The following is a 26,980-nucleotide window of genomic DNA, read 5'->3' as shown; positions in this document are numbered from 1 at the left end:
CGGGCTGGGTCACGGTCGTGGTGACATCGATGACGGGAGCTACACCAACTTCGACGATAACGATGTCGTGGTTTAGGGAGAGTATGTTAGAAAATAAACCATGAATGTATTATGGCGTGTGTTGTAGCAGCTGTAGAGATCCGTTGGTCTGGCCGCGTTGAGTGGAGCAGCCGTGGCTGGCTTAGCTATATGCATGGCCGGTCATATGGCCGTTGGAAGAGGCTGGAACTGGGCGTGCATGCAGGTAGTGGCTGGTGCGGTGAGCGTGCAGTTGGTGCATGCATGAGTTAGTTAGCTAGTGGAGGCATTTTAGGAGTGGATTGCTTGGCTGTTGCGTTGCCGTAGCCTTTAAAAGGGGTCGTGTAATCGTGTTGTTGAAGTGCCAAACCCAGTGAATAAAGGTTGCCAAGATACAGGCTGGTCCGCGGGCGCGGCGTTCGTCGCCATTGCTCTGAGTTCATGCTCGAGTTGGGTTATCTTGTGCGTATGGTTTCCGGGTTTGCACCAACAGTATTGGTCTGTTCTGGACAAAGGATGTTTCAGTTGAGCTGAAGAATTTTAGTATCAGTCATATTGACGTGATGGTGAAGGACTTGAATCAAAACTCTCTGGAGTGGCGATTCACAGGATTTTATGGCGCTCCTAGAGTGGAAAACAGACATCATAGTTGGCGCTTTCTGTGCACCTTATTCGGTATTCCACGCTCGGCGTGGCTGTGCATGGGGGACTTCAACGAGACGCTTTTCGCATCAGAACACTTCAGTAGAACACCCAGGCCGGAGGGGCAGATGCGAGCTTTTCGGGAGGTTATAGATGACTGTATGTTACAAGACCTTGGCTTGTCAGGCTGTGCGTACACATGGGATAACAGGCAAGCAGGCCTGTCCAATGTCAAAGCAAGGCTGGATAGAGCCTTTGCAAATGAGGAGTTTCGGCAACATTATGAGTATATCCGAGTGAAGCATCTTGCGGCATGTGAATCGGATCACTGTTTTGTTGTAGCGGATGTGCAAGCTTCTCTGCCGGGTAGATCTCAGCATACACGGCAGTTTAGATATGAAAACGTTTGGCAAACACACAGGGATTATGATCAGCTTGTGTCAGAAACATGGCGTGGTCATGCTCGCGCCCCGGGACTGCAAGGTATATCAGATCCGCTTGATCTTCTCAGGCGCACTCTTGGTCCATGGGGAGCAAAGGAGTTCGGGTGCCTCACACGTACGGTGAGATAGCTTCAGAAAAAGTTGAATAAGCTCCGGAGTGAGTTTGTTGGACGTGGCCCGACAGATGAAGAGAAATGTACGGTCACAAAACTCCAGGAGACTATGCATCAGGAAGAGATATGGATGAAACAACATTCGCGTGTCCGTTGATTACGCAAAGGAGATCGTAATACATCCTACTTTCAAGCACAAGCAGCAGTGAGAAAAGGCATAAATAGAATTGCCGATCTCAGGCGTCAGGATGGCTCGATTTGTGCAACAGAAAGAGAGGACAAGGAGGAAGTGCAAGCTTTTTACCAAAACTTGTATGAGTCCCAAGGTTTTTATGATGTTAATAATTTGTTGAACTTTGTTCCGGTGAAAGTAACACAGGCTATGAATGATCTTATGAATAAACCATATGATGCAACCGAGGTGAGGGAGGCTGTCGGTGTCAAAACCGGCGGATCTCGGGTATGGGGTCCCGAACTGTGCGTCTAGACCAGATGGTAACAGGAGGCAGGGGACACAATGTTTAGCCAGGTTCGGGCCCTCTTGATAGAGGTAAAATCCTACGTCCTGCTTGATTAATATTGATGATATGGGTAGTACAAGAGTAGATCTACCACGAGATCAGAGAGGCTAAACCCTAGAAGCTAGCCTATGGTATGATTGTATGTTGTGGTTGTTGTCCTACGAACTAAAACCCTCCGGTTTATATAGACACCGGAGAGGGTTAGGGTTACACAAGGTCGGTTACAAAGGAGGAGATATCCATATCCGTGTCGCCTAGCTTGCCTTCCACGCCAAGTAGAGTCCCATCCGGACACGAGACGAAGTCTTCAATCTTGTATCTTCATAGTCTAACAGTCCGGCCAATGGAGATAGTCCGGCTGTCCGAAGACCCCCTAATCCAGGACTCCCTCAGTAGCCCCTGAACCATGCTTCAATGACGATGAATCCGGCGCGCAGTATTGTCTTCGGCATTGCAAGGCGGATTCCTTCTCCGAATACATCACAAAAGAATTTGAATACGAGGATAGTGTCTGACCCTGCAAAATAAGTTCCACATACCACCGTAGAGAGAATAATATTTTCGCAATTCTAATTTGCTGACTTGTCTTGACAGTATGACGTTATGTCATGGCCCGATGATTATTCGAACCGTTTCCTTTAACCAGCCCCGCACATAACGCGAGGCAGTTTTTCGACACGTCTTGTCAAAGCAGAGATCGTGTCCCCTTATTACAGGATTCTCATCAATACGGGCGTGGGTAACCCAACCGCGCCATCGATTACGGTGCTTGGGGGATAAGCGAGTTTTACCAGGCAAGTGGGGATGCTTAGTTTCGCCCGCCCACATAAAGGGATAAGGATTCACCTTTCTATCCACGCCTTCTTCCTCCTTTGCTCATCCATTTTCGCACACTCGAGCTCTAGCGCCCAAGTCCGCACTTCCCACCTCAACCTTCTCCAACCATGTCCGGAGCGGGAGGCAGGTGGATGGTCTACTCCGTCACGGATGGAGACATCAAGAAACTGAGGAGAGCCGGATACCTGCCCGACGACATCGCGCACCGGCTCCCAGATGAGGGGCAGCTCATCCCCACCCCCAGGCCCCATGAGAGGGTAGTGTTCCTCACCCATTTCCTCCGCGGACTGGGATTCCCTGTCCATCCATTCGTCCGGGGGCTCATGTTCTATTACAGCCTGGATTTCCATGATCTGGCCCCGAACTTCATCCTCAACATCTCGGCGTTTATCGTCGTGTGCGAGGCCTTCCTCCGCATCAAGCCCCACTTCGGCTTATGGTTGAAGACCTCACTACTAGAAAAAGGGCTACTAGTGGCGCACCTATTTTCGCTACTAATGGCGCACTACTGGTGCGCCACTAGTATGGCCCACGGTGCGCCATTAGTATCTGGTATACTAATGGCGCACCACATAGAAGTGCGCCATTAGTAACAATTTTTTTTAAACTTTTTTTCAGAATTTTTTTTAATTTTTTTTCCATTTTTTTATTAATCTCAAGTCATTATGTCTTAATCTCGGGTTAATATGCTTAATCTCAAGTCAAATCGCACTCCGTGGTCAAACTTCCCAAAAGGTCACCCATCCTCACACTACTCCAGCCCAAGCACGCTTAACTTCAGAGTTCTATCCAACCCCAGCAACAGCTCACTTCACAGGCACTTGTTGATATATCTAGCATATCAATCCTATTATACCTTGTTGATGTCTAAGACTTTGTTAATGTTCATGACTATGATGAAATTTTGAAAAATATTTCAAACTTCCCGGTCATATTACGTATCATTTTTTGAAAAAAAAATTTAAAAAAATTTCAAAACCTTTTTTTATATTTTTTTGCCTCTAGATCTTGAAAGCCCCGTAACTTTTTTTGTGTTAGGTTTTTGGGGATTTTGAAAATGTTTAACGGGGTTCCCCCAGTTAAATTCGGATGTAACTTTTCGAGTAGATGATTTTTCATATATAAAACTTTTTAATCCGAGTTCGTATGCAAAAGTTATGCCCATTTTACAAATTTCCAAAGAGATTTTGCAAATAAAGTCGAAATTTATATTTGTAAATTTTCCCAACAACTAGACCACATATCACATGGCAAACTTATTTTCTTTTATTTTTTTGACATTTTTATCATTTTTTTTTATTTTTTTTAAACTGAAAAGGCGGTCCAGGGGGGGTGCATTCGGTGGAAGCCGGGCAAACTAGTAATGGCGCACCGTGGAGTGGTGCGCCATTAGTAGTTAAACTAGTAATGGCGCACCACACCCACAGTGCGCCATTACTAGTTTTGAAAAAAAATATAAAAAAATTTGAAATTTTTTTTGATTTTTTTTGAAAAAAACATAGTAATGGCGCATCAGTGGACAGTGCGCCATTACTAGTTAAACTTCTAATGGCGCACCATGGGTGTGGTGCGCCATTACTATGTCAACTAGTAATGGCGCACCACACCCACGGTGCGCCATTAGTAACAAATTTTGTTTTTTTTTCAAAACTTCTAATGGCGCACCGCACACCAGGTGCGCCATTAGTAATATATTACTAATGGCGTACCTGTATGTGGTGCGCCATTGCTATATTCTAATGGCGCACCACACACGTGGTGCGTCCTTAGTGATCATTTCATCTATAGCCGTTTTCCTAGTAGTGCCTTCAATGTCAAGCCGAAGGTTGTGGGCGGCTGCCAGGCGAAGTGCGGAGGCGCCATGGTGGGCAAGATGCCCAACGTAACATGGCTCGAGGGCTCCTTTGTGGAAACCATAAAGGGGTGGCAATCGGGGTGGTTCTGCATCACCGAGCCACGCGACCCTGCATGGGCAGCGGCCCCCGAGTTCCGATCTGGCATCCCCACGCGGCTCACCTCCTGGAAAGAGAAGGGCCTGTCCTGGGGTAGTTCGGGAGAGCTGACCGGACTCCAAACATGTATTCAAAACATGGTGAACAAGAAGCTCAAACTTGTCAACATGGTCCAGGTCATGCTCCACCGCCGGATCCTCCCGTGCCAACAACGGGAGTTCAACTTGTGGGAGTTCGACCCGGCGCAGCACCGAACTCTGAACAGGCTCTTCGACACAACTCACGAAGATGCCTGGAGGGTGTTGTTCAAAAGCGCTGAGGTCCCCCCTCCCATTACTAAGGATCGCAGATTCAGCGTGAAGTGCCAGGCCAAAGCGGTAAGCTGCTTTACCTCTCACAGGATACTTATTTTTTATAGATTGACTCCATGCGGGATCTAAACCCCCGGACCTTTGACAGGACTGGCAGGAGACGGCCGGACAGATCGAATGTTCGGCTCCTTTGCCCGAAGGCCCAGCAGACGCTCTTCTGGCGAAGATGCTGACTCCGGCTCCTTATACGGTGCCGGAGAAGACCAAGAAGGCCAAGGGAACCCGAAAGAGTTCCCGACGCCAGGCGTCGTCGGACTCACCGTCCGATGACTCTGTGGCGCACTCCTCCCCCGAAGACAAGGAAGAAGAAGAAAATGCTCCCCCTCCTACCGGGGGAGATAAGAAAAGGAAGGCCGCCCCAACTGGGGGGCCGAAGGGTCCAAGAAGGGAAGGACTCTCCTTCCGGACAGCTCCACCACTGCCGACGAAGGCGAAGACGAGTGGTTGCCCAGGGCCAAGCCCCGGGGAGATTGTAAGTATTCAGATACCAGAGTAACTCATAGCATTCCCTCGTCGCACTTCTTTCCCTAACGCCAAACATAATTATGCAGGCCGCCACGAGCTAGCATCGATGTATCATCGGACGGCTCCCTGGGCTCGTTGGACATGGATAGCGATCTAGTCCCGACCGCCACCTCCCCTCATCCTGCCGACGACGCCGAGGTGTTGTCTTGAGAGGCACTGGATCGAGGGGAGACAGTCCCGGAGGCGCCTCAAGGCGACCTTCCGGACTCCGGGAGCCGAGGGGACGGGGCCCCTAAGAGCTCCGAGTTCGGCCCTCAGCCGAACACCACGCCGGAACCTCCAGCGGTTTCAGGCTCGGGCAGGAGGCCTCCTTCTAAGAGGGGCAAGACGCCTGTGCTGGTGACCTCTGTCCATCCAGAGGCGCCGGACAATCTGCTGGTTGGTCTTCCATCAACGAGGAGCACCATACTGTTATGAGTGCGGTGGTCCAGAAGGTTCAGTCCGCCACGAGCGGGTTGACTGAAGCCTGTGCCAGCCTTCTAACAGGCTTTGAGGTAAGTGTTTTAAAATGTAGTAGAAATATTACCGCATAGACAGTAGCCCCTGATGCTTTGTTCGGTGTTCACAAAGAAAAGCCGAACAGAGGATCGAATAATATCGCAGGAGTCTAATATAAGTATGTCAATATGCATATGCAGGCTTCGCTGCTGGCGTCCGCCCCACTGACTGCGGAGGTCGCCGTACTGAAGCAGGACCTCGAGGGGTCCAGGAAAGATCTTGGCCTTGCCAAGAGGCAGCTCGAGGAGAGCAAGGGTAAGTAATACCCTATCTATAGATATGTATATATAAAAGAAGACGCGATTGCAAAATGATAGGATCAACGTATATTTGCCAGGGGCCACGACCGAGGTGGCAACCCTGAAGCAAGCGCTAACCAAGGCCGAAGATAACGTGGCCAAGGAGCGCACTGAGCGAGAGAAGCACGAGGCTCGGGTGGGCGAGGTGCAGGAAGAGCTCCAGGCTCTCATGGCGAAGCACGAGGCGTTGGAGCTTGACTCAAAGACGCGGGAGTCTTAGCTTGCCGCGGCCCTCGAGAGCGCAAGAAGTGCCAAGGTCGAAGCCCAAAAGGCCCTCCAGGAGATCGGCGCAATGAAGAAGATAGCGGCGGGTAAGGCTTTCTATATGCAAAGCAAGCATGTAAAAGTAAATTACCGATTACTTACCCGAATCCAGAGCTCTCCAGGAGCATTCGCAGATTTGCCCCGCAGCGTGTCCGATGCCGCACAATTTTACCAGGCCAAGGACGGAAGCTCAACGGAGAAGTTGTTCTGGTCTCAGTATGCTGAGGCCGAACACCCGGTGCCAATGAGCGACCAGCTGAAGCAGATGGTCGAGCTACATAAGGCGGCCGATCGGGCCATGAAGAGCTTTATAGTCCGGCTGTGGCCTGGCGACGCCCTTCCGAACAGCTTCTTCGGCCTGGTGAGGCGGCTTGTGGATGCCTGCCCGCGGCTGGAGGTTGTCAAGCGATCTGTCTGCATTGAAGGTGCACGCCGGGCTTTCGCCCATGTGAAATTGCAGTGGGTCAAGCTAGATGTCGTGAAGCTGATCAAGGAGGGGCCGCCGGAGGGCAAGGAGCACCGCCACCCCGAGATGTCCTACAAGGGTGTTCTGCCGGGTGCCCGTCTCATAGCGGACGAGTGTTCAAAAGATGTAATATTTGAGTGAGACTTGCTCGTTTATCCTGTATTTATGAAAACTTGTTTCATATGCACTATGCAACGCTTGTTTGAATTTAAAATATTACCTTCTGTTTGGTTGTTTATCCAATCTGAGAGATGGCTAGTCCTCGGCTTCTGCCCCCATGCCACAAGTGCTGGGGTGTTCGGGATAAACCTGAGCACTCTTGTTCCCATGTTTGGGTCCTTCGAGGGAGGTGCTCAGCACAGCGAACAAGGCAACCGGACTAATAATGCTTTATCACTCTCACTTAGCAATAGAATTTTATAATTTTAAATTTCGGCGAAGCCCCTGGTATTCGGAAGGCCGAATTTGGGGCGCGATACACGCCTTTAAGTTGGACAGGGCCGGCCCCTCGCTCTAAGCGGCATAAGTCTTTAGGGACTCGAAAACCTCGCCGAACAGCGACCAGTCTCTCGCCTTATCATGACAGTCAGTTTTAGCTTTCTCTACTGAGGTGCTGAACCCAACAGAACCGGGGCACAATCGCAGTAGTTCTCCTAGCGCTACCTTAGACGATAGAGCGGAACGTAAGGTACCAAAACATAGGAGCCGAGCAAACCCAACATTTGACCAAAGACATGATTCGGAGCTGATGCATATAATGCTATAAGTTCGGGGTGCCGCACTTGTGAAAGTGTTCGGACTTTTCACACCGTATTGTGGGGTACGCAAGCCCCTGGTGTATTAGCCGTACCAAAGTGTACGGTTGCAATGCATCATTAATGAACACATAGATATGTATATAACAAGAATGCAATAATAGTCGTAATTGTCATGCATTGTTTATTCAAAAAATTGCGTTAAAGCAGAGTGAGATAGATAGTGTGATAAGCAAAGAGTAGGACTATGTCCCTTCCAAGGGCAAGCTGAGGAATGATATTAAATCGAAAATTTCGCTCGTTACTGTAATCCACCTGGGAATTCCATGGTATGGCGTAGCTGTCTGCCTCCTTGGTTGCTGCATCATGTGTTCAGCAATAGTGTTGCCGGACAGTGTTTCCAGAGATTAATGTCCTGAAAAAAAGAAAAATAACCAAACGGGAAGCCCCTAGTGCGGTTTAGGCCGCGTCTTGGGGCGTGTCTCAGTTGTGCCCCCCTCCCAACCTGTGCCCATGGTATTTTTTAAAGCGTAATTATGTACGCGCGGCACGAGTTTCGCCGTTGGGCTGGGATTGGGGTGGCCGCCGTATTGCTACGCGAGCTCAGATCGCGCTAGGCGGTCTATTTGCCGATTGCCCCGAGCGCGCTTGAAGGTGTCCGGGCTTTGAAGCGCCGAACTGGTTGATAGCCTTGAGAGGCTGCTTTGCGCTTCTGCTGCGAGGGCCGCGATGTGCTCCTCTGTTCGGAGAGAGCGCTCTGTGTTTCCATTGACTGTAATAACTCCGCGAGGTCCTGGCATTTTGAGCTTGAGGTATGCATAATGCGGTACCGCATTGAATCTAGCAAATGCGGTTCGCCCGAGCAGCGCGTGATAACCACTGCGGAACGGGACTATATCGAAGATTAACTCTTCGCTTCGGAAGTTATCCGGGGATCCGAAGACCACTTCCAGTGTAATTGAGCCTGTGCAATGGGCCTCTACACCTGGAATGACGCCTTTAAAGGTCGTTTTTGTGGGATTGATCCTTGAGGGGTCTATACCCATTTTGCGCGCTGTATCCTGATAAAGCAGGTTCAGGCTGCTGCCGCCATCCATAAGGACTTGAGTGAGGTGAAATCCGTCAATGATTGGGTCTAGGACTAGTACGGCAAATCCGCTATGACGGATACTAGTGGGGCGGTCCCTGCGATCGAAGGTGATCGGACAGCAGGACCAAAGGTTGAACTTTTGGGCGACTGGCTCCAACGCATACGTCCCTGAGCGCACGCTTCCGTTTCCTCTTGGGGATGTGGGTTGCGTATATCATGTTCACCGTCCGCTGTTGCGGGGGAAACCTCTTCTGTCCTCCGGTGTGCGGCTGCCGGGGCTCTTCCTCGTCATCGCTATGCGGCCCCTTGTCCTTGTTTTTGGCAATTAACTTGTTGGCCTGCTTGAACACCCAGCAATCCCTGTTGGCGTGATTGGCTGGCTTGTCTGGGGTACCGTGTATTTGACACGAGCGATCGAGTATACGGTCCAAGCTGGACGGACCCAGCGTGCTTTGTTTGAATGGTTTTTTCCGCTAACTGGGTTTAGAGCCTTTGAATCCGGCATTGACTGTCGTATCCTCGGTATTTTCGCTGTTAATGCGGTGCTTATGTTTGTTGCGACGTGACCTGCTATTGCCGTCCTTGGTATCCGAGGTACCATGGTTCTTTGATATGTTATTACTGCGAGCCAACCAGCTGTCTTCTCCCGCACAAAAGCGGGTCATGAGCGTCGTGAGAGCTGCCATAGATTTCGGCTTTTCCTGACCAATGTGCCGGGCTAGCCACTCGTCTCGGATGTTGTGTTTAAAAGCCGCTAAGGCCTCTGCATCCGGACAGTCGACGATTTGATTTTTCTTTGTAAGGAACCGAGTCCAGAATTGCCTGGCCGACTCTTCTGGCTGTTGAATTATGTGGCTCAAGTCATCGGCGTCTGGTGGTCGCACATAAGTGCCCTGAAAGTTGTCGAGGAATGCGGCTTCCAGATCTTCCCAACAGCTAATGGAGTTCGCTGGCAAGCTGTTAAGCCAATGCCGCGCTGGTCCTTTGAGCTTTAGTGGGAGGTATTTGATGGCGTGTAAGTCATCACCGCGGGCCATGTGGATATGGAGGAGGAAATCCTTGATCCATACTGCGGGATCTGTTGTGCCGTCGTATGATTCAATATTTACAGGTTTGAAACCTTCTGGGAATTGATGATCCATTACTTCGTCTGTGAAGCATAAGGGGTGTGCGGCGCCTCTGTATTGAGCTATATCGCGACGCAACCCGAATGGGTCTTGCCCGCTGTGTTCGGCCCGGCCGGATTTGCTTTTACTGTATCCGGCGTGACGTTTATCGTCTCGCAGAGTGGTGCGCCCTCGTGATCTGTAGATCGATCTTGCATGCTTTGCTTTGTCCTCCAATATGTCTTGCAGGTCTGGCGTATCTCCCCATGCCTTTTTATTTGAGTGGCGTCGAGGTGGAGGCTGAGTTTTTGGCTGGAATGCCTCTCTATCACGGCCACGAGGTGGCCGATCAGCCGTATCATACGCTTCTTCCTCCAGTGGAGGTAGTAACCTGCACTTTGGGTAATTCTTGGAGGGGCGCTCGAGTTTATATTCCTCGGCTGCGAGGACTTTAGTCCATCTGTCAGCTAGCAGATCTTGATCCCCTTGAAGCTGCTGCTGCTTTTTCTTCAGGCTATTTGCCGTGGCTATAAGCCGGCACTTGAAGCGCTCTTGCTCGACGGGATCCTCTGGTACAGCGAATTCATCGTCGCCGAGGCATGCCTCGTCTTCGGAGGGGGCATGTAATTGTCATCCTCCTCCTCTCCATCTACCGCTCTCTCAGGAGAGCTGGCTCCTCCATCCTCCTGCTCTGAATCTTGCTGGAGGGGATTGTTGTTGTCTTCGGCACTATCCGGAGTGTTATTATCTCCTGTGCCGGTATCACCACTTTTGCTTTGGCGGGACTTAGAGCGGCATCGCTGACGGCGACGTTTGGGTTGCTTCTTGGAGGGGTCATCCTCCGCTATCTCTTCGCCATTGCCTTCTTTGGGTGTATCCACCATGTATATGTCATATGACGAGGTGGCTTTCCAGTGCCCTATAGGCGCTGGTTCATGTTCATCTCCTACATCGTCGTCCATACCGTCGATGTCTTCAGAGTCGAAGTCGAGCATGTCGGTTAAATCATCGATAGTGGCTACGAAGTGGGTGGTGGGTGGGCGTTGAATTTCTTCGTCGTCCGCATCCCAATCCTGTTGGCCATAGTCCGGCCAGGGCTCTCCTGACAAAGAGAAAGACTTTAGTGAATTCAGAATGTCGTCGAAGGGCGAGTGCTGAAAGATATCCGCGGCGGTGAATTCCACGATCGGCGCCCAATCGGATTCGATTGGCAGGGGCGCGGACGGTTCGGAGTCTGGAAAAGAGTCCGGCACCTTGGAGTCACGGGCTTCGCAGAGGATTAGGCTGGTGTTCGGCTCGATCGCCGTTGAGACTGTGGCCCCTGAGGCGGTGTCTAGCCACCCGTCCTCGATTGGCGCAATTGGCTCCGAGCTAAGGGTCGGTGCTGATGCGGGCGCGGCCTCTGGGGTACTGTTCAGCAGCAGAGTTAGGTCATACCCGTCGTGGCAGTGCGGCGCTCCCGGCTGTGGCTCGAATCCGTCGAAGATCAAGTCTTCGCGGATGTCGGCCGTGTAGTTCAAACTTCCAAATCTGACCTGATGGCCAGGGGCGTAGCTTTCAATCTGCTCCAGATGGCCAAGCGAATTAGCCCGCAGTGCAAAGCCGCCGAACACGAAGATCTGTCCGGGGAGAAAAGTCTCACCCTGGACTGCATCGTTGTTGATGATCGGAGGATCCATCGGGCCTAAAGGTGACGACACAGAGGAACTCTCAATGAAAGCACCAATGTCGGTGTCAAAACTGGCGGACCTCGGGTAGGGGGTCCCGAACTGTGCGTCTAGGCCGGATGGTAACAGGAGGCAGGGGACACAATGTTTACCCAAGTTCGGGCCCTCTTGATGGAGGTAAAACCCTACATCCTGCTTGATTAATATTGATGATATGGGTAGTACAAGAGTAGATCTACCATGAGATCAGAGAGGCTAAACCCTAGAAGCTAGCCTATGGTATGATTGTATGTTGTGGTTGTTGTCCTATGGACTAAAACCCTCTGGTTTATATAGACACCGGAGAGGGTTAGGGTTACACCAGGTCGGTTACAAAGGAGGAGATATCCATATCCGTGTCGCCTAGCTTGCCTTCCACGCCAAGTAGAGTCCCATCCGGACATGAGACGAAGTCTTCAATCTTGTATCTTCATAGTCTAACAGTCCGGCCAATGGAGATAGTCCGGCTGTCCGGAGACCCCCTGATCCAGGACTCCCTCAGAGGCTCTATTCCAAATGGCGGCCTCCAAAGCCCCGGGCATTGATGGGTTTACGGCGGGTTTTTATTAACGTCACTGGAGTGTTATCCAGGAGGACGTGACACGAGCAGTTTTGGATTTTCTGAATGGGGGTGACATGCCTACCGGATTTAACGACACTTTGATCACTCTTATTCCCAAGGTACGGCATCCACAGACAATTCTTCAATACCGCCCTATAGCTCTCTGTCCGGTTCTGTATAAGATTGCTGCCAAGGCAATCACTAATCGCATGCGGAGTATTATGGATGAAATTATTAGTGAAGAACAGAGTGCCTTTGTTCCTGGACGCTTGATCACCGACAATGTGTTAGTTGCATATGAAAGTGTGCACACAATGAAGCGGAGGAAGAAGGGGAAGAATTATTCCTGTGCTGTCAAGCTTGACATGATGAAAGCATATGATAGAGTCAAATGGCACTACCTGGAGGCCATCATGTTGAGATTGGGTTTCTCTATGAGTTTTACTAGACTCATTATGAAGCGTGTATCTTCTCTCAGATTCTCGATTCGGGTCAATGGGGAGCTTCTTCCTTTTTTCACCCCTTCGAAAGGTTTGCTGCAGGGAGATCCCGTATCACCATATTTATTTCTAATTTGTCCAGAGGGCTTATCTTCCTTGATCAAGTCATATGATGGGGGATATATTGACAGGGGGATCAGAGCTAGCTTCAGATCACCTTGGGTCAGTCATTTATTGTTTGCAGATGACAGTCTTATATTCATCAGTGCAAGTGGACAAAGCGTGGACAGATTGAATACGATTTTGGAGATTTATGGCAATGCCTCCGGACAGAGGGTTAATAGAGATAAAAGCACAATTTACTTCAGTACAAACACCCCTGATTCGGTGCGGCAAACAATCAAGGCGATGCTGGACATTCAAGTTGAGGCCTTTAGCGAACGGTACCTGTGTCTTCCTACTGCTGTGGGGCGCATCCCAAGTGAAACTTTCGACCACATTGGTGACAGGGCTCGAGGGAAGATGAAAGGGTGGTCTGAACGTTTATTGGCATGTGCAGGCAGAGAAACATTGATGAAATCAGTGGTGCAATCCATACCAACGTTTAGTATGAGCACTTTTCTTCTAACCAAGAAGGTATGCAAGAGTGTTACCTCCCCAATGGCAATTTTTTTTGGAGCAGCTCTCTTGACAGGAAGGCAATGCATTGGGTCTCATGGGAACAATTGACGACGCCAAAGTGCAAAGGGGGCATGGGCTTCAGGGACATGCACCAGTTTAATCTAGCTATGTTGGGCAAACAAGGGTGGAGGCTGCTCACACAGTCGGATACATTGTGCTCAAGGGTGCTAAAAGGACGGTATTTCCCGGAAGTTGATTTCATGGATGCTACGCTGCCCAAGTCAGCTTCCAAGACATGGCGGGCAATTATGGCGGGCAAGGAAGCTCTCCAAGCCGGTTTGATCAAAAGAATTGGAGATGGCACATCCACTTCTATATGGACTGACAGATGGATTCCGGGAACCATCTCCATGATGCCACTGCTGCAACCATCGCCTACCACACTCGACAAGGTCTCTGATATGATAGATAGTGATAACTGGTCATGGCGACAGGAGGTGGTCCGAGACAATTTCATTGCGCCAGATGCCTAGGCCATTCTTAATATTCCATTGAGGCAAGGCGGTGGTGAAGATTTTCTCGCTTGGGCGCTCGATAAGTCAGGCAACTATACTCTCATGACGGCGTACCGTGCTCTTATGACTCAGAAAGAGCGTTTAGCTCTAGAGGAATGGACGGATACCAGTACTTCATGGGATGATCAACAGTTGTGGTCTGCACTTTGGAAGCTCAATGTTGTCCCGAAGGTGAGGGTGTTCTGGTGGAGAGTTATCCGCGACATTCTTCCAGATGAGCACACACTCAAGAGGCGACATATAAGTGAGAATAGCAGATGCAATATCTGCTTAGCTAGAGATGAAGACCTCCAACATGATTTGATGTACTGTTCACATGCGAAGAGGTTCTGGCACGAGGCTCGGTCATGGTTTGATCTACATCTACCTCAGCTCCATCCAGACTCTTGGGCGAGGGATATATTATGTCATGATCGTTTCTCAGAGAAGGACAGGCCACTGATCATTACGATCATGTGGGCCATTTGGCACTCCCGCAACAAAATCAAACACAATGAGGAAGGAACAGATCCGGCAACATCAATGCGTCTGACGAGAGAGGCTCTCGCCATTCTAGATCTTCCTCGGAATCTTACTATGACCATGGCGGGGCATGGGTGGCGGCCACCTGAGTTTGATCACATTTCTATCACCACAGATGGCGCCATTGACTTCGACACAAGCACTGGAGGTGCAGGTGGTGTGGCTCGTTCGGCAACCAAGATGTTAGGAGCTTGGTGTAAACCATACATGGGAATCACCGATCCCCTCTTGGCTGAAGCTTATGCACTTCGTGACGGGGTGTTGTTTGCAAGACTTCGAGGCTTCACACATGTGATAATGGAAATAGACTGCATGGAGATGGTTGATCTCTGGAATTCTCGCCACAATTCGAGATCTATTGTGGCACCTATCTTAGTTCAGATTGGAGAGCTAGCTCGTGATTTTTCTCTTTTTGTTGTTCAACATGTAAATCGGTCAGCAAATGTTCCGGCTCATCTATGTGCTAAGCGTGCTTGCACATTGCATGTAACGGAAAGCTGACTTGATGAGACTCCCAACTTCCTTGTGACAAGCCTTATGGTTGACTGTCCAAGGAATGCTCTTGTTTGAATAAAGCTCTCTGAATTGATTGCAAAAAAAAAACTAGCCGGCACTCTCTGGCCACTAACCCACTAATCCATCTAATACGCCACTAACCCAACAAACTCCACGCACTACATCTCCTGGAATCTCTCCAAGGTCAACAAGACGCAGCTGTGTAGCTAACGGCTCATGCATGCAACTAACAAATATATATCTACATGCACGTAAGTCCAGCACTTCCGCCAGGCTTCCATCTGCTACCTAGCCAGTCATGCAGGCTAACAAACCAACCAAGTCACATGGCTAGCATCCGTACGCATGCATCTAACAACCGGACAAGAGCATACCGGATCACCCAGCTCAACCTGTCACGCACCAGCCCCTTGCGCGACTTGCCGCTTCACGCAGCGCTACGGCTTCACACCGCCTCGATATCTCGCCATACTCACCGTATCGCACGGCAGCGCGGCATCTCGCCTCCCCGTCACACCTTCGCTGAAACTTAGCAGGACTCTCTACTCCTAGACTAAACTATATGCAAAACTCAAACATGCAGATACAAGGAATCAAGATTAAGTCTAACGGATGTAACACCCCCGACCCCAGGTACTCTGCCTGCAGCTATCGGGCCAGCAAGCATGAAACTGAAATCTGCCTCCGTAAGAATAGTTGTTGCAATTCTAGCTCCTGTAGGCGGCTTCATTTTGTTCACCATCATGTTCCTCAGCATCTTCTTTATATGTAAACGAAGAACACAACGACAGAATGAGATGGAAGAAGAGGAAGAGTTTGGGGAGCTACAAGGAACACCAATGAGGTTCACATTTCAACAGCTAAAAGCAGCAACCAAGCAATTCGCAGACAAACTCGGGGAAGGAGGATTTGGGTCTATTTTCAAGGGACAATTTGGTGTCAAAGGATTGTAGTAAAACATTTGGATCAAACTGGTCAGGGCAAAAGTTAATTTTCGGCAGAGGTTCAGACCATTGGCAGCATTCACCATATTCATCTGGTGAGATTGATTGGTTTCTGTGCAGAGAAATCCCATAGGCCAAGCCCCGGGGAGATTGTAAGTATTCAGATACCAGAATAACTCATAGCATTCCCTCGTCGCACTTCTTTCCCTAACGCCAAACATAATTATGCAGGCCGCCACGAGCTAGCATCGATGTATCATCGGACGGCTCCCTGGGCTCGTTGGACATGGATAGCGATCTAGTCCCGACCGCCACCTCCCCTCATCCTGCCGACGACGCCGAGGTGTTGTCTTGAGAGGCACTGGATCGAGGGGAGACAGTCCCGGAGGCGCCTCAAGGCGACCTTCCGGACTCCGGGAGCCGAGGGGACGGGGCCCCTAAGAGCTCCGAGTTCGGCCCTCAGCCGAACACCACGCCGGAACCTCCAGCGGTTTCAGGCTCGGGCAGGAGGCCTCCTTCTAAGAGGGGCAAGACGCCTGTGCTGGTGACCTCTGTCCATCCAGAGGCGCCGGACAATCTGCTGGTTGGTCTTCCATCAACGAGGAGCACCATACTGTTATGAGTGCGGTGGTCCAGAAGGTTCAGTCCGCCACGAGCGGGTTGACTGAAGCCTGTGCCAGCCTTCTAACAGGCTTTGAGGTAAGTGTTTTAAAATGTAGTAGAAATATTACCGCATAGACAGTAGCCCCTGATGCTTTGTTCGGTGTTCACAAAGAAAAGCCGAACAGAGGATCAAATAATATCGCAGGAGTCTAATATAAGTATGTCAATATGCATATGCAGGCTTCGCTGCTGGCGTCCGCCCCACTGACTGCGGAGGTCGCCGTACTGAAGCAGGACCTCGAGGGGTCCAGGAAAGATCTTGGCCTTGCCAAGAGGCAGCTCGAGGAGAGCAAGGGTAAGTAATACCCTATCTATAGATATGTATATATAAAAGAAGACGCGATTGCAAAATGATAGGATCAACGTATATTTGCCAGGGGCCACGACCGAGGTGGCAACCCTGAAGCAAGCGCTAACCAAGGCCGAAGATAACGTGGCCAAGGAGCGCACTGAGCGAGAGAAGCACGAGGCTCGGGTGGGCGAGGTGCAGGAAGAGCTCCAGGCTCTCATGGCGAAGCACGAGGCGTTGGAGCTTGACTCAAAGACGCGGGAGTCTTAGCTTGCCGCGGCCCTCGAGAGCGCAAGAAGTGCCAAGGTCGAAGCCCAAAAGGCCCTCCAGGAGATCGGCGCAATGAAGAAGATAGCGGCGGGTAAGGCTTTCTATATGCAAAGCAAGCATGTAAAAGTAAATTACCGATTACTTACCCGAATCCAGAGCTCTCCAGGAGCATTCGCAGATTTGCCCCGCAGCGTGTCCGATGCCGCACAATTTTACCAGGCCAAGGACGGAAGCTCAACGGAGAAGTTGTTCTGGTCTCAGTATGCTGAGGCCGAACACCCGGTGCCAATGAGCGACCAGCTGAAGCAGATGGTCGAGCTACATAAGGCGGCCGATCGGGCCATGAAGAGCTTTATAGTCCGGCTGTGGCCTGGCGACGCCCTTCCGAACAGCTTCTTCGGCCTGGTGAGGCGGCTTGTGGATGCCTGCCCGCGGCTGGAGGTTGTCAAGCGATCTGTCTGCATTGAAGGTGCACGCCGGGCTTTCGCCCATGTGAAATTGCAGTGGGTCAAGCTAGATGTCGTGAAGCTGATCAAGGAGGGGCCGCCGGAGGGCAAGGAGCACCGCCACCCCGAGATGTCCTACAAGGGTGTTCTGCCGGGTGCCCGTCTCATAGCGGACGAGTGTTCAAAAGATGTAATATTTGAGTGAGACTTGCTCGTTTATCCTGTATTTATGAAAACTTGTTTCATATGCACTATGCAACGCTTGTTTGAATTTAAAATATTACCTTCTGTTTGGTTGTTTATCCAATCTGAGAGATGGCTAGTCCTCGGCTTCTGCCCCCATGCCACAAGTGCTGGGGTGTTCGGGATAAACCTGAGCACTCTTGTTCCCATGTTTGGGTCCTTCGAGGGAGGTGCTCAGCACAGCGAACAAGGCAACCGGACTAATAATGCTTTATCACTCTCACTTAGCAATAGAATTTTATAATTTTAAATTTCGGCGAAGCCCCTGGTATTCGGAAGGCCGAATTTGGGGCGCGATACACGCCTTTAAGTTGGACAGGGCCGGCCCCTCGCTCTAAGCGGCATAAGTCTTTAGGGACTCGAAAACCTCGCCGAACAGCGACCAGTCTCTCGCCTTATCATGACAGTCAGTTTTAGCTTTCTCTACTGAGGTGCTGAACCCAACAGAACCGGGGCACAATCGCAGTAGTTCTCCTAGCGCTACCTTAGACGATAGAGCGGAACGTAAGGTACCAAAACATAGGAGCCGAGCAAACCCAACATTTGACCAAAGACATGATTCGGAGCTGATGCATATAATGCTATAAGTTCGGGGTGCCGCACTTGTGAAAGTGTTCGGACTTTTCACACCGTATTGTGGGGTACGCAAGCCCCTGGTGTATTAGCCGTACCAAAGTGTACGGTTGCAATGCATCATTAATGAACACATAGATATGTATATAACAAGAATGCAATAATAGTCGTAATTGTCATGCATTGTTTATTCAAAAAATTGCGTTAAAGCAGAGTGAGATAGATAGTGTGATAAGCAAAGAGTAGGACTATGTCCCTTCCAAGGGCAAGCTGAGGAATGATATTAAATCGAAAATTTCGCTCGTTACTGTAATCCACCTGGGAATTCCATGGTATGGCGTAGCTGTCTGCCTCCTTGGTTGCTGCATCATGTGTTCAGCAATAGTGTTGCCGGACAGTGTTTCCAGAGATTAATGTCCTGAAAAAAAGAAAAATAACCAAACGGGAAGCCCCTAGTGCGGTTTAGGCCGCGTCTTGGGGCGTGTCTCAGTTGTGCCCCCCTCCCAACCTGTGCCCATGGTATTTTTTAAAGCGTAATTATGTACGCGCGGCACGAGTTTCGCCGTTGGGCTGGGATTGGGGTGGCCGCCGTATTGCTACGCGAGCTCAGATCGCGCTAGGCGGTCTATTTGCCGATTGCCCCGAGCGCGCTTGAAGGTGTCCGGGCTTTGAAGCGCCGAACTGGTTGATAGCCTTGAGAGGCTGCTTTGCGCTTCTGCTGCGAGGGCCGCGATGTGCTCCTCTGTTCGGAGAGAGCGCTCTGTGTTTCCATTGACTGTAATAACTCCGCGAGGTCCTGGCATTTTGAGCTTGAGGTATGCATAATGCGGTACCGCATTGAATCTAGCAAATGCGGTTCGCTCGAGCAGCGCGTGATAACCACTGCGGAACGGGACTATATCGAAGATTAACTCTTCGCTTCGGAAGTTATCCGGGGATCCGAAGACCACTTCCAGTGTAATTGAGCCTGTGCAATGGGCCTCTACACCTGGAATGACGCCTTTAAAGGTCGTTTTTGTGGGATTGATCCTTGAGGGGTCTATACCCATTTTGCGCGCTGTATCCTGATAAAGCAGGTTCAGGCTGCTGCCGCCATCCATAAGGACTTGAGTGAGGTGAAATCCGTCAATGATTGGGTCTAGGACTAGTACGGCAAATCCGCTATGACGGATACTAGTGGGGCGGTCCCTGCGATCGAAGGTGATCGGACAACAGGACCAAAGGTTGAACTTTGGGGCGACTGGCTCCAACGCATACGTCCCTGAGCGCACGCTTCCGTTTCCTCTTGGGGATGTGGGTTGCGTATATCATGTTCACCGTCCGCAGTTGCGGGGGAAACCTCTTCTGTCCTCCGGTGTGCGGCTGCCGGGGCTCTTCCTCGTCATCGCTATGCGGCCCCTTGTCCTTGTTTTTGGCAATTAACTTGTTGGCCTGCTTGAACACCCAGCAATCCCTGTTGGCGTGATTGGCTGGCTTGTCTGGGGTACCGTGTATTTGACACGAGCGATCGAGTATACGGTCCAAGCTGGACGGACCCAGCGTGCTTTGTTTGAATGGTTTTTTCCGCTAACTGGGTTTAGAGCCTTTGAATCCGGCATTGACTGTCGTATCCTCGGTATTTTCGCTGTTAATGCGGTGCTTATGTTTGTTGCGACGTGACCTGCTATTGCCGTCCTTGGTATCCGAGGTACCATGGTTCTTTGATATGTTATTACTGCGAGCCAACGAGCTGTCTTCTCCCGCACAAAAGCGGGTCATGAGCGTCGTGAGAGCTGCCATAGATTTCGGCTTTTCCTAACCAATGTGCCGGGCTAGCCACTCGTCTCGGATGTTGTGTTTAAAAGCCGCTAAGGCCTCTGCATCCGGACAGTCGACGATTTGATTTTTCTTTGTAAGGAACCGAGTCCAGAATTGCCTGGCCGACTCTTCTGGCTGTTGAATTATGTGGCTCAAGTCATCGGCGTCTGGTGGTCGCACATAAGTGCCCTGAAAGTTGTCGAGGAATGCGGCTTCCAGATCTTCCCAACAGCTAATGGAGTTCGCTGGCAAGCTGTTAAGCCAATGCCGCGCTGGTCCTTTGAGCTTTAGTGGGAGGTATTTGATGGCGTGTAAGTCATCACCGCGGGCCATGTGGATATGGAGGAGGAAATCCTCGATCCATACTGCGGGATCTGTTGTGCCGTCGTATGATTCAATATTTACAGGTTTGAAACCTTCTGGGAATTGATGATCCATTACTTCGTCTGTGAAGCATAAGGGGTGTGCGGCGCCTCTGTATTGAGCTATATCGCGACGCAACCCGAATGGGTCTTGCCCGCTGTGTTCGGCCCGGCCGGATTTGCTTTTACTGTATCCGGCGTGACGTTTATCGTCTCGCAGAGTGGTGCGCCCTCGTGATCTGTAGATCGATCTTGCATGCTTTGCTTTGTCCTCCAATATGTCTTGCAGGTCTGGCGTATCTCCCCATGCCTTTTTATTTGAGTGGCGTCGAGGTGGAGGCTGAGTTTTTGGCTGGAATGCCTCTCTATCACGGCCACGAGGTGGCCGATCAGCCGTATCATACGCTTCTTCCTCCAGTGGAGGTAGTAACCTGCACTTTGGGTAATTCTTGGAGGGGCGCTCGAGTTTATATTCCTCGGCTGCGAGGACTTTAGTCCATCTGTCAGCTAGCAGATCTTGATCCGCTTGAAGCTGCTGCTGCTTTTTCTTCAGGCTATTTGTCGTGGCTATAAGCCGGCACTTGAAGCGCTCTTGCTCGACGGGATCCTCTGGTACAGCGAATTCATCGTCGCCGAGGCATGCCTCGTCTTCGGAGGGGGCATGTAATTGTCATCCTCCTCCTCTCCATCTACCGCTCTCTCAGGAGAGCTGGCTCCTCCATCCTCCTGCTCTGAATCTTGCTGGAGGGGATTGTTGTTGTCTTCGGCACTATCCGGAGTGTTATTATCTCCTGTGCCGGTATCACCACTTTTGCTTTGGCGGGACTTAGAGCGGCATCGCTGACGGTGACGTTTGGGTTGCTTCTTGGAGGGGTCATCCTCCGCTATCTCTTCGCCATTGCCTTCTTTGGGTGTATCCACCATGTATATGTCATATGACGAGGTGGCTTTCCAGTGCCCTATAGGCGCTGGTTCATGTTCATCTCCTACATCGTCGTCCATACCGTCGATGTCTTCAGAGTCGAAGTCGAGCATGTCGGTTAAATCATCGATAGTGGCTACGAAGTGGGTGGTGGGTGGGCGTTGAATTTCTTCGTCGTCCGCATCCCAATCCTATTGGCCATAGTCCGGCCAGGGCTCTCCTGACAAAGAGAAAGACTTTAGTGAATTCAGAATGTCGTCGAAGGGCGAGTGCTGAAAGATATCCGCGGCGGTGAATTCCACGATCGGCGCCCAATCGGATTCGATTGGCAGGGCCGCGGACGGTTCGGAGTCTGGAAAAGAGTCCGGCACCTTGGAGTCACGGGCTTCGCAGAGGATTAGGCTGGTGTTCGGCTCGATCGCCGTTGAGACTGTGGCCCCTGAGGCGGTATCTAGCCACCCGTCCTCGATTGGCGCAATTGGCTCCGAGCTAAGGGTCGGTGCTGATGCGGGCGCGGCCTCTGGGGTACTGTTCAGCAGCAGAGTTAGGTCATACCTGTCGTGGCAGTGCGGCGCTCCCGGCTGTGGCTCGAATCCGTCGAAGATCAAGTCTTCGCGGATGTCGGCCGTGTAGTTCAAACTTCCAAATCTGACCTAATGGCCAGGGGCGTAGCTTTCAATCTGCTCCAGATGGCCAAGCGAATTAGCCCGCAGTGCAAAGCCGCCGAACACGAAGATCTGTCCGGGGAGAAAAGTCTCACCCTGGACTGCATCGTTGTTGATGATCGGAGGATCCATCGGGCCTAAAGGTGACGACACAGAGGAACTCTCAATGAAAGCACCAATGTCGGTGTCAAAACTGGCGGACCTCGGGTAGGGGGTCCCGAACTGTGCGTCTAGGCCGGATGGTAACAGGAGGCAGGGGACACAATGTTTACCCAAGTTCGGGCCCTCTTGATGGAGGTAAAACCCTACATCCTGCTTGATTAATATTGATGATATGGGTAGTACAAGAGTAGATCTACCATGAGATCAGAGAGGCTAAACCCTAGAAGCTAGCCTATGGTATGATTGTATGTTGTGGTTGTTGTCCTATGGACTAAAACCCTCTGGTTTATATAGACACCGGAGAGGGTTAGGGTTACACCAGGTCGGTTACAAAGGAGGAGATATCCATATCCGTGTCGCCTAGCTTGCCTTCCACGCCAAGTAGAGTCCCATCCGGACATGAGACGAAGTCTTCAATCTTGTATCTTCATAGTCTAACAGTCCGGCCAATGGAGATAGTCCGGCTGTCCGGAGACCCCCTAATCCAGGACTCCCTCAGAGGCTCTATTCCAAATGGCGGCCTCCAAAGCCCCGGGCATTGATGGGTTTACGGCGGGTTTTTATTAACGTCACTGGAGTGTTATCCAGGAGGACGTGACACGAGCAGTTTTGGATTTTCTGAATGGGGGTGACATGCCTACCGGATTTAACGACACTTTGATCACTCTTATTCCCAAGGTACGGCATCCACAGACAATTCTTCAATACCGCCCTATAGCTCTCTGTCCGGTTCTGTATAAGATTGCTGCCAAGGCAATCACTAATCGCATGCGGAGTATTATGGATGAAATTATTAGTGAAGAACAGAGTGCCTTTGTTCCTGGACGCTTGATCACCGACAATGTGTTAGTTGCATATGAAAGTGTGCACACAATGAAGCGGAGGAAGAAGGGGAAGAATTATTCCTGTGCTGTCAAGCTTGACATGATGAAAGCATATGATAGAGTCAAATGGCACTACCTGGAGGCCATCATGTTGAGATTGGGTTTCTCTATGAGTTTTACTAGACTCATTATGAAGCGTGTATCTTCTCTCAGATTCTCGATTCGGGTCAATGGGGAGCTTCTTCCTTTTTTCACCCCTTCGAAAGGTTTGCTGCAGGGAGATCCCGTATCACCATATTTATTTCTAATTTGTCCAGAGGGCTTATCTTCCTTGATCAAGTCATATGATGGGGGATATATTGACAGGGGGATCAGAGCTAGCTTCAGATCACCTTGGGTCAGTCATTTATTGTTTGCAGATGACAGTCTTATATTCATCAGTGCAAGTGGACAAAGCGTGGACAGATTGAATACGATTTTGGAGATTTATGGCAATGCCTCCGGACAGAGGGTTAATAGAGATAAAAGCACAATTTACTTCAGTACAAACACCCCTGATTCGGTGCGGCAAACAATCAAGGCGATGCTGGACATTCAAGTTGAGGCCTTTAGCGAACGGTACCTGTGTCTTCCTACTGCTGTGGGGCGCATCCCAAGTGAAACTTTCGACCACATTGGTGACAGGGCTCGAGGGAAGATGAAAGGGTGGTCTGAACGTTTATTGGCATGTGCAGGCAGAGAAACATTGATGAAATCAGTGGTGCAATCCATACCAACGTTTAGTATGAGCACTTTTCTTCTAACCAAGAAGGTATGCAAGAGTGTTACCTCCCCAATGGCAATTTTTTTTGGAGCAGCTCTCTTGACAGGAAGGCAATGCATTGGGTCTCATGGGAACAATTGACGACGCCAAAGTGCAAAGGGGGCATGGGCTTCAGGGACATGCACCAGTTTAATCTAGCTATGTTGGGCAAACAAGGGTGGAGGCTGCTCACACAGTCGGATACATTGTGCTCAAGGGTGCTAAAAGGACGGTATTTCCCGGAAGTTGATTTCATGGATGCTACGCTGCCCAAGTCAGCTTCCAAGACATGGCGGGCAATTATGGCGGGCAAGGAAGCTCTCCAAGCCGGTTTGATCAAAAGAATTGGAGATGGCACATCCACTTCTATATGGACTGACAGATGGATTCCGGGAACCATCTCCATGATGCCACTGCTGCAACCATCGCCTACCACACTCGACAAGGTCTCTGATATGATAGATAGTGATAACTGGTCATGGCGACAGGAGGTGGTCCGAGACAATTTCATTGCGCCAGATGCCTAGGCCATTCTTAATATTCCATTGAGGCAAGGCGGTGGTGAAGATTTTCTCGCTTGGGCGCTCGATAAGTCAGGCAACTATACTCTCATGACGGCGTACCGTGCTCTTATGACTCAGAAAGAGCGTTTAGCTCTAGAGGAATGGACGGATACCAGTACTTCATGGGATGATCAACAGTTGTGGTCTGCACTTTGGAAGCTCAATGTTGTCCCGAAGGTGAGGGTGTTCTGGTGGAGAGTTATCCGCGACATTCTTCCAGATGAGCACACACTCAAGAGGCGACATATAAGTGAGAATAGCAGATGCAATATCTGCTTAGCTAGAGATGAAGACCTCCAACATGATTTGATGTACTGTTCACATGCGAAGAGGTTCTGGCACGAGGCTCGGTCATGGTTTGATCTACATCTACCTCAGCTCCATCCAGACTCTTGGGCGAGGGATATATTATGTCATGATCGTTTCTCAGAGAAGGACAGGCCACTGATCATTACGATCATGTGGGCCATTTGGCACTCCCGCAACAAAATCAAACACAATGAGGAAGGAACAGATCCGGCAACATCAATGCGTCTGACGAGAGAGGCTCTCGCCATTGTAGATCTTCCTCGGAATCTTACTATGACCATGGCGGGGCATGGGTGGCGGCCACCTGAGTTTGATCACATTTCTATCACCACAGATGGCGCCATTGACTTCGACACAAGCACTGGAGGTGCAGGTGGTGTGGCTCGTTCGGCAACCAAGATGTTAGGAGCTTGGTGTAAACCATACATGGGAATCACCGATCCCCTCTTGGCTGAAGCTTATGCACTTCGTGACGGGGTGTTGTTTGCAAGACTTCGAGGCTTCACACATGTGATAATGGAAATAGACTGCATGGAGATGGTTGATCTCTGGAATTCTCGCCACAATTCGAGATCTATTGTGGCACCTATCTTAGTTCAGATTGGAGAGCTAGCTCGTGATTTTTCTCTTTTTGTTGTTCAACATGTAAATCGGTCAGCAAATGTTCCGGCTCATCTATGTGCTAAGCGTGCTTGCACATTGCATGTAACGGAAAGCTGACTTGATGAGACTCCCAACTTCCTTGTGACAAGCCTTATGGTTGACTGTCCAAGGAATGCTCTTGTTTGAATAAAGCTCTCTGAATTGATTGCAAAAAAAAAACTAGCCGGCACTCTCTGGCCACTAACCCACTAATCCATCTAATACGCCACTAACCCAACAAACTCCACGCACTACATCTCCTGGAATCTCTCCAAGGTCAACAAGACGCAGCTGTGTAGCTAACGGCTCATGCATGCAACTAACAAATATATATCTACATGCACGTAAGTCCAGCACTTCCGCCAGGCTTCCATCTGCTACCTAGCCAGTCATGCAGGCTAACAAACCAACCAAGTCACATGGCTAGCATCCGTACGCATGCATCTAACAACCGGACAAGAGCATACCGGATCACCCAGCTCAACCTGTCACGCACCAGCCCCTTGCGCGACTTGCCGCTTCACGCAGCGCTACGGCTTCACACCGCCTCGATATCTCGCCATACTCACCGTATCGCACGGCAGCGCGGCATCTCGCCTCCCCGTCACACCTTCGCTGAAACTTAGCAGGACTCTCTACTCCTAGACTAAACTATATGCAAAACTCAAACATGCAGATACAAGGAATCAAGATTAAGTCTAACGGATGTAACACCCCCGACCCCAGGTACTCTGCCTGCAGCTATCGGGCCAGCAAGCATGAAACTGAAATCTGCCTCCGTAAGAATAGTTGTTGCAATTCTAGCTCCTGTAGGAGGCTTCATTTTGTTCACCATCATGTTCCTCAGCATCTTCTTTATATGTAAACGAAGAACACAACGACAGAATGAGATGGAAGAAGAGGAAGAGTTTGGGGAGCTACAAGGAACACCAATGAGGTTCACATTTCAACAGCTAAAAGCAGCAACCGAGCAATTCGCAGACAAACTCGGGGAAGGAGGATTTGGGTCTATTTTCAAGGGACAATTTGGTGTCAAAGGATTGTAGTAAAACATTTGGATCAAACTGGTCAGGGCAAAAGTTAATTTTCGGCAGAGGTTCAGACCATTGGCAGCATTCACCATATTCATCTGGTGAGATTGATTGGTTTCTGTGCAGAGAAATCCCATAGGCTCTAGGTATATGACTACATGCCCAAAGGATCCTTGGACAAATGGATCTACTGTCGACATGACAATGATGCCCCTTTTTTAGATTGGAGCACGCGGTGCAAGATTATAACTCGCGTAGCTAAGGGCCTGTCTTATCTTCACGAAGAGTGCACAAAAAGAATTGCTCATTTGCACTAGTGCAGAACCGGGCTATAGCACCGGTTCGGTAACCGGCACTAAAGTGTGGGGACTAAAGGCCCCCCCCTTTAGTACCGGTTCCGCATGAACCAGTGCTAAAGGGCAACCACGTGCCATGAGCCAGCTCCGGGGCAGGGAGCCCTTTAGTACCGGTTGGTGACACCAACCGGTATTAAAAGGTTGGGGGGTTTTGGGTTTATGATTTATTTTTCATTTAATTTTGTGTTTTCCATTTAATTCTTTTTCGTTTCCTGGTATTTTACGATACGACATATTGTACACGTTATGCATATATTTAAATAGAATTTCGAGTA

At 50.2% G+C, this 26,980-nt stretch overlaps 1 pseudogene; it reads left to right on the top strand.

Annotated features, from left to right (window-relative positions):
• The window catches only part of LOC125546569 (G-type lectin S-receptor-like serine/threonine-protein kinase SD2-5), a 65,586-nt pseudogene that overhangs the window by 2,557 nt on the left and 36,049 nt on the right, over window positions 1-26,980 (top strand).

Source organism: Triticum urartu, chromosome 3A, assembly GCF_056163025.1.
Source record: "Triticum urartu cultivar PI428250 chromosome 3A, HENAU_Tu73, whole genome shotgun sequence".
Lineage (NCBI taxonomy): Eukaryota > Viridiplantae > Streptophyta > Magnoliopsida > Poales > Poaceae > Triticum > Triticum urartu.
Note: the sequence above shows the minus strand (reverse complement) of the source record. Positions and strands in the feature narration are given on the sequence as shown.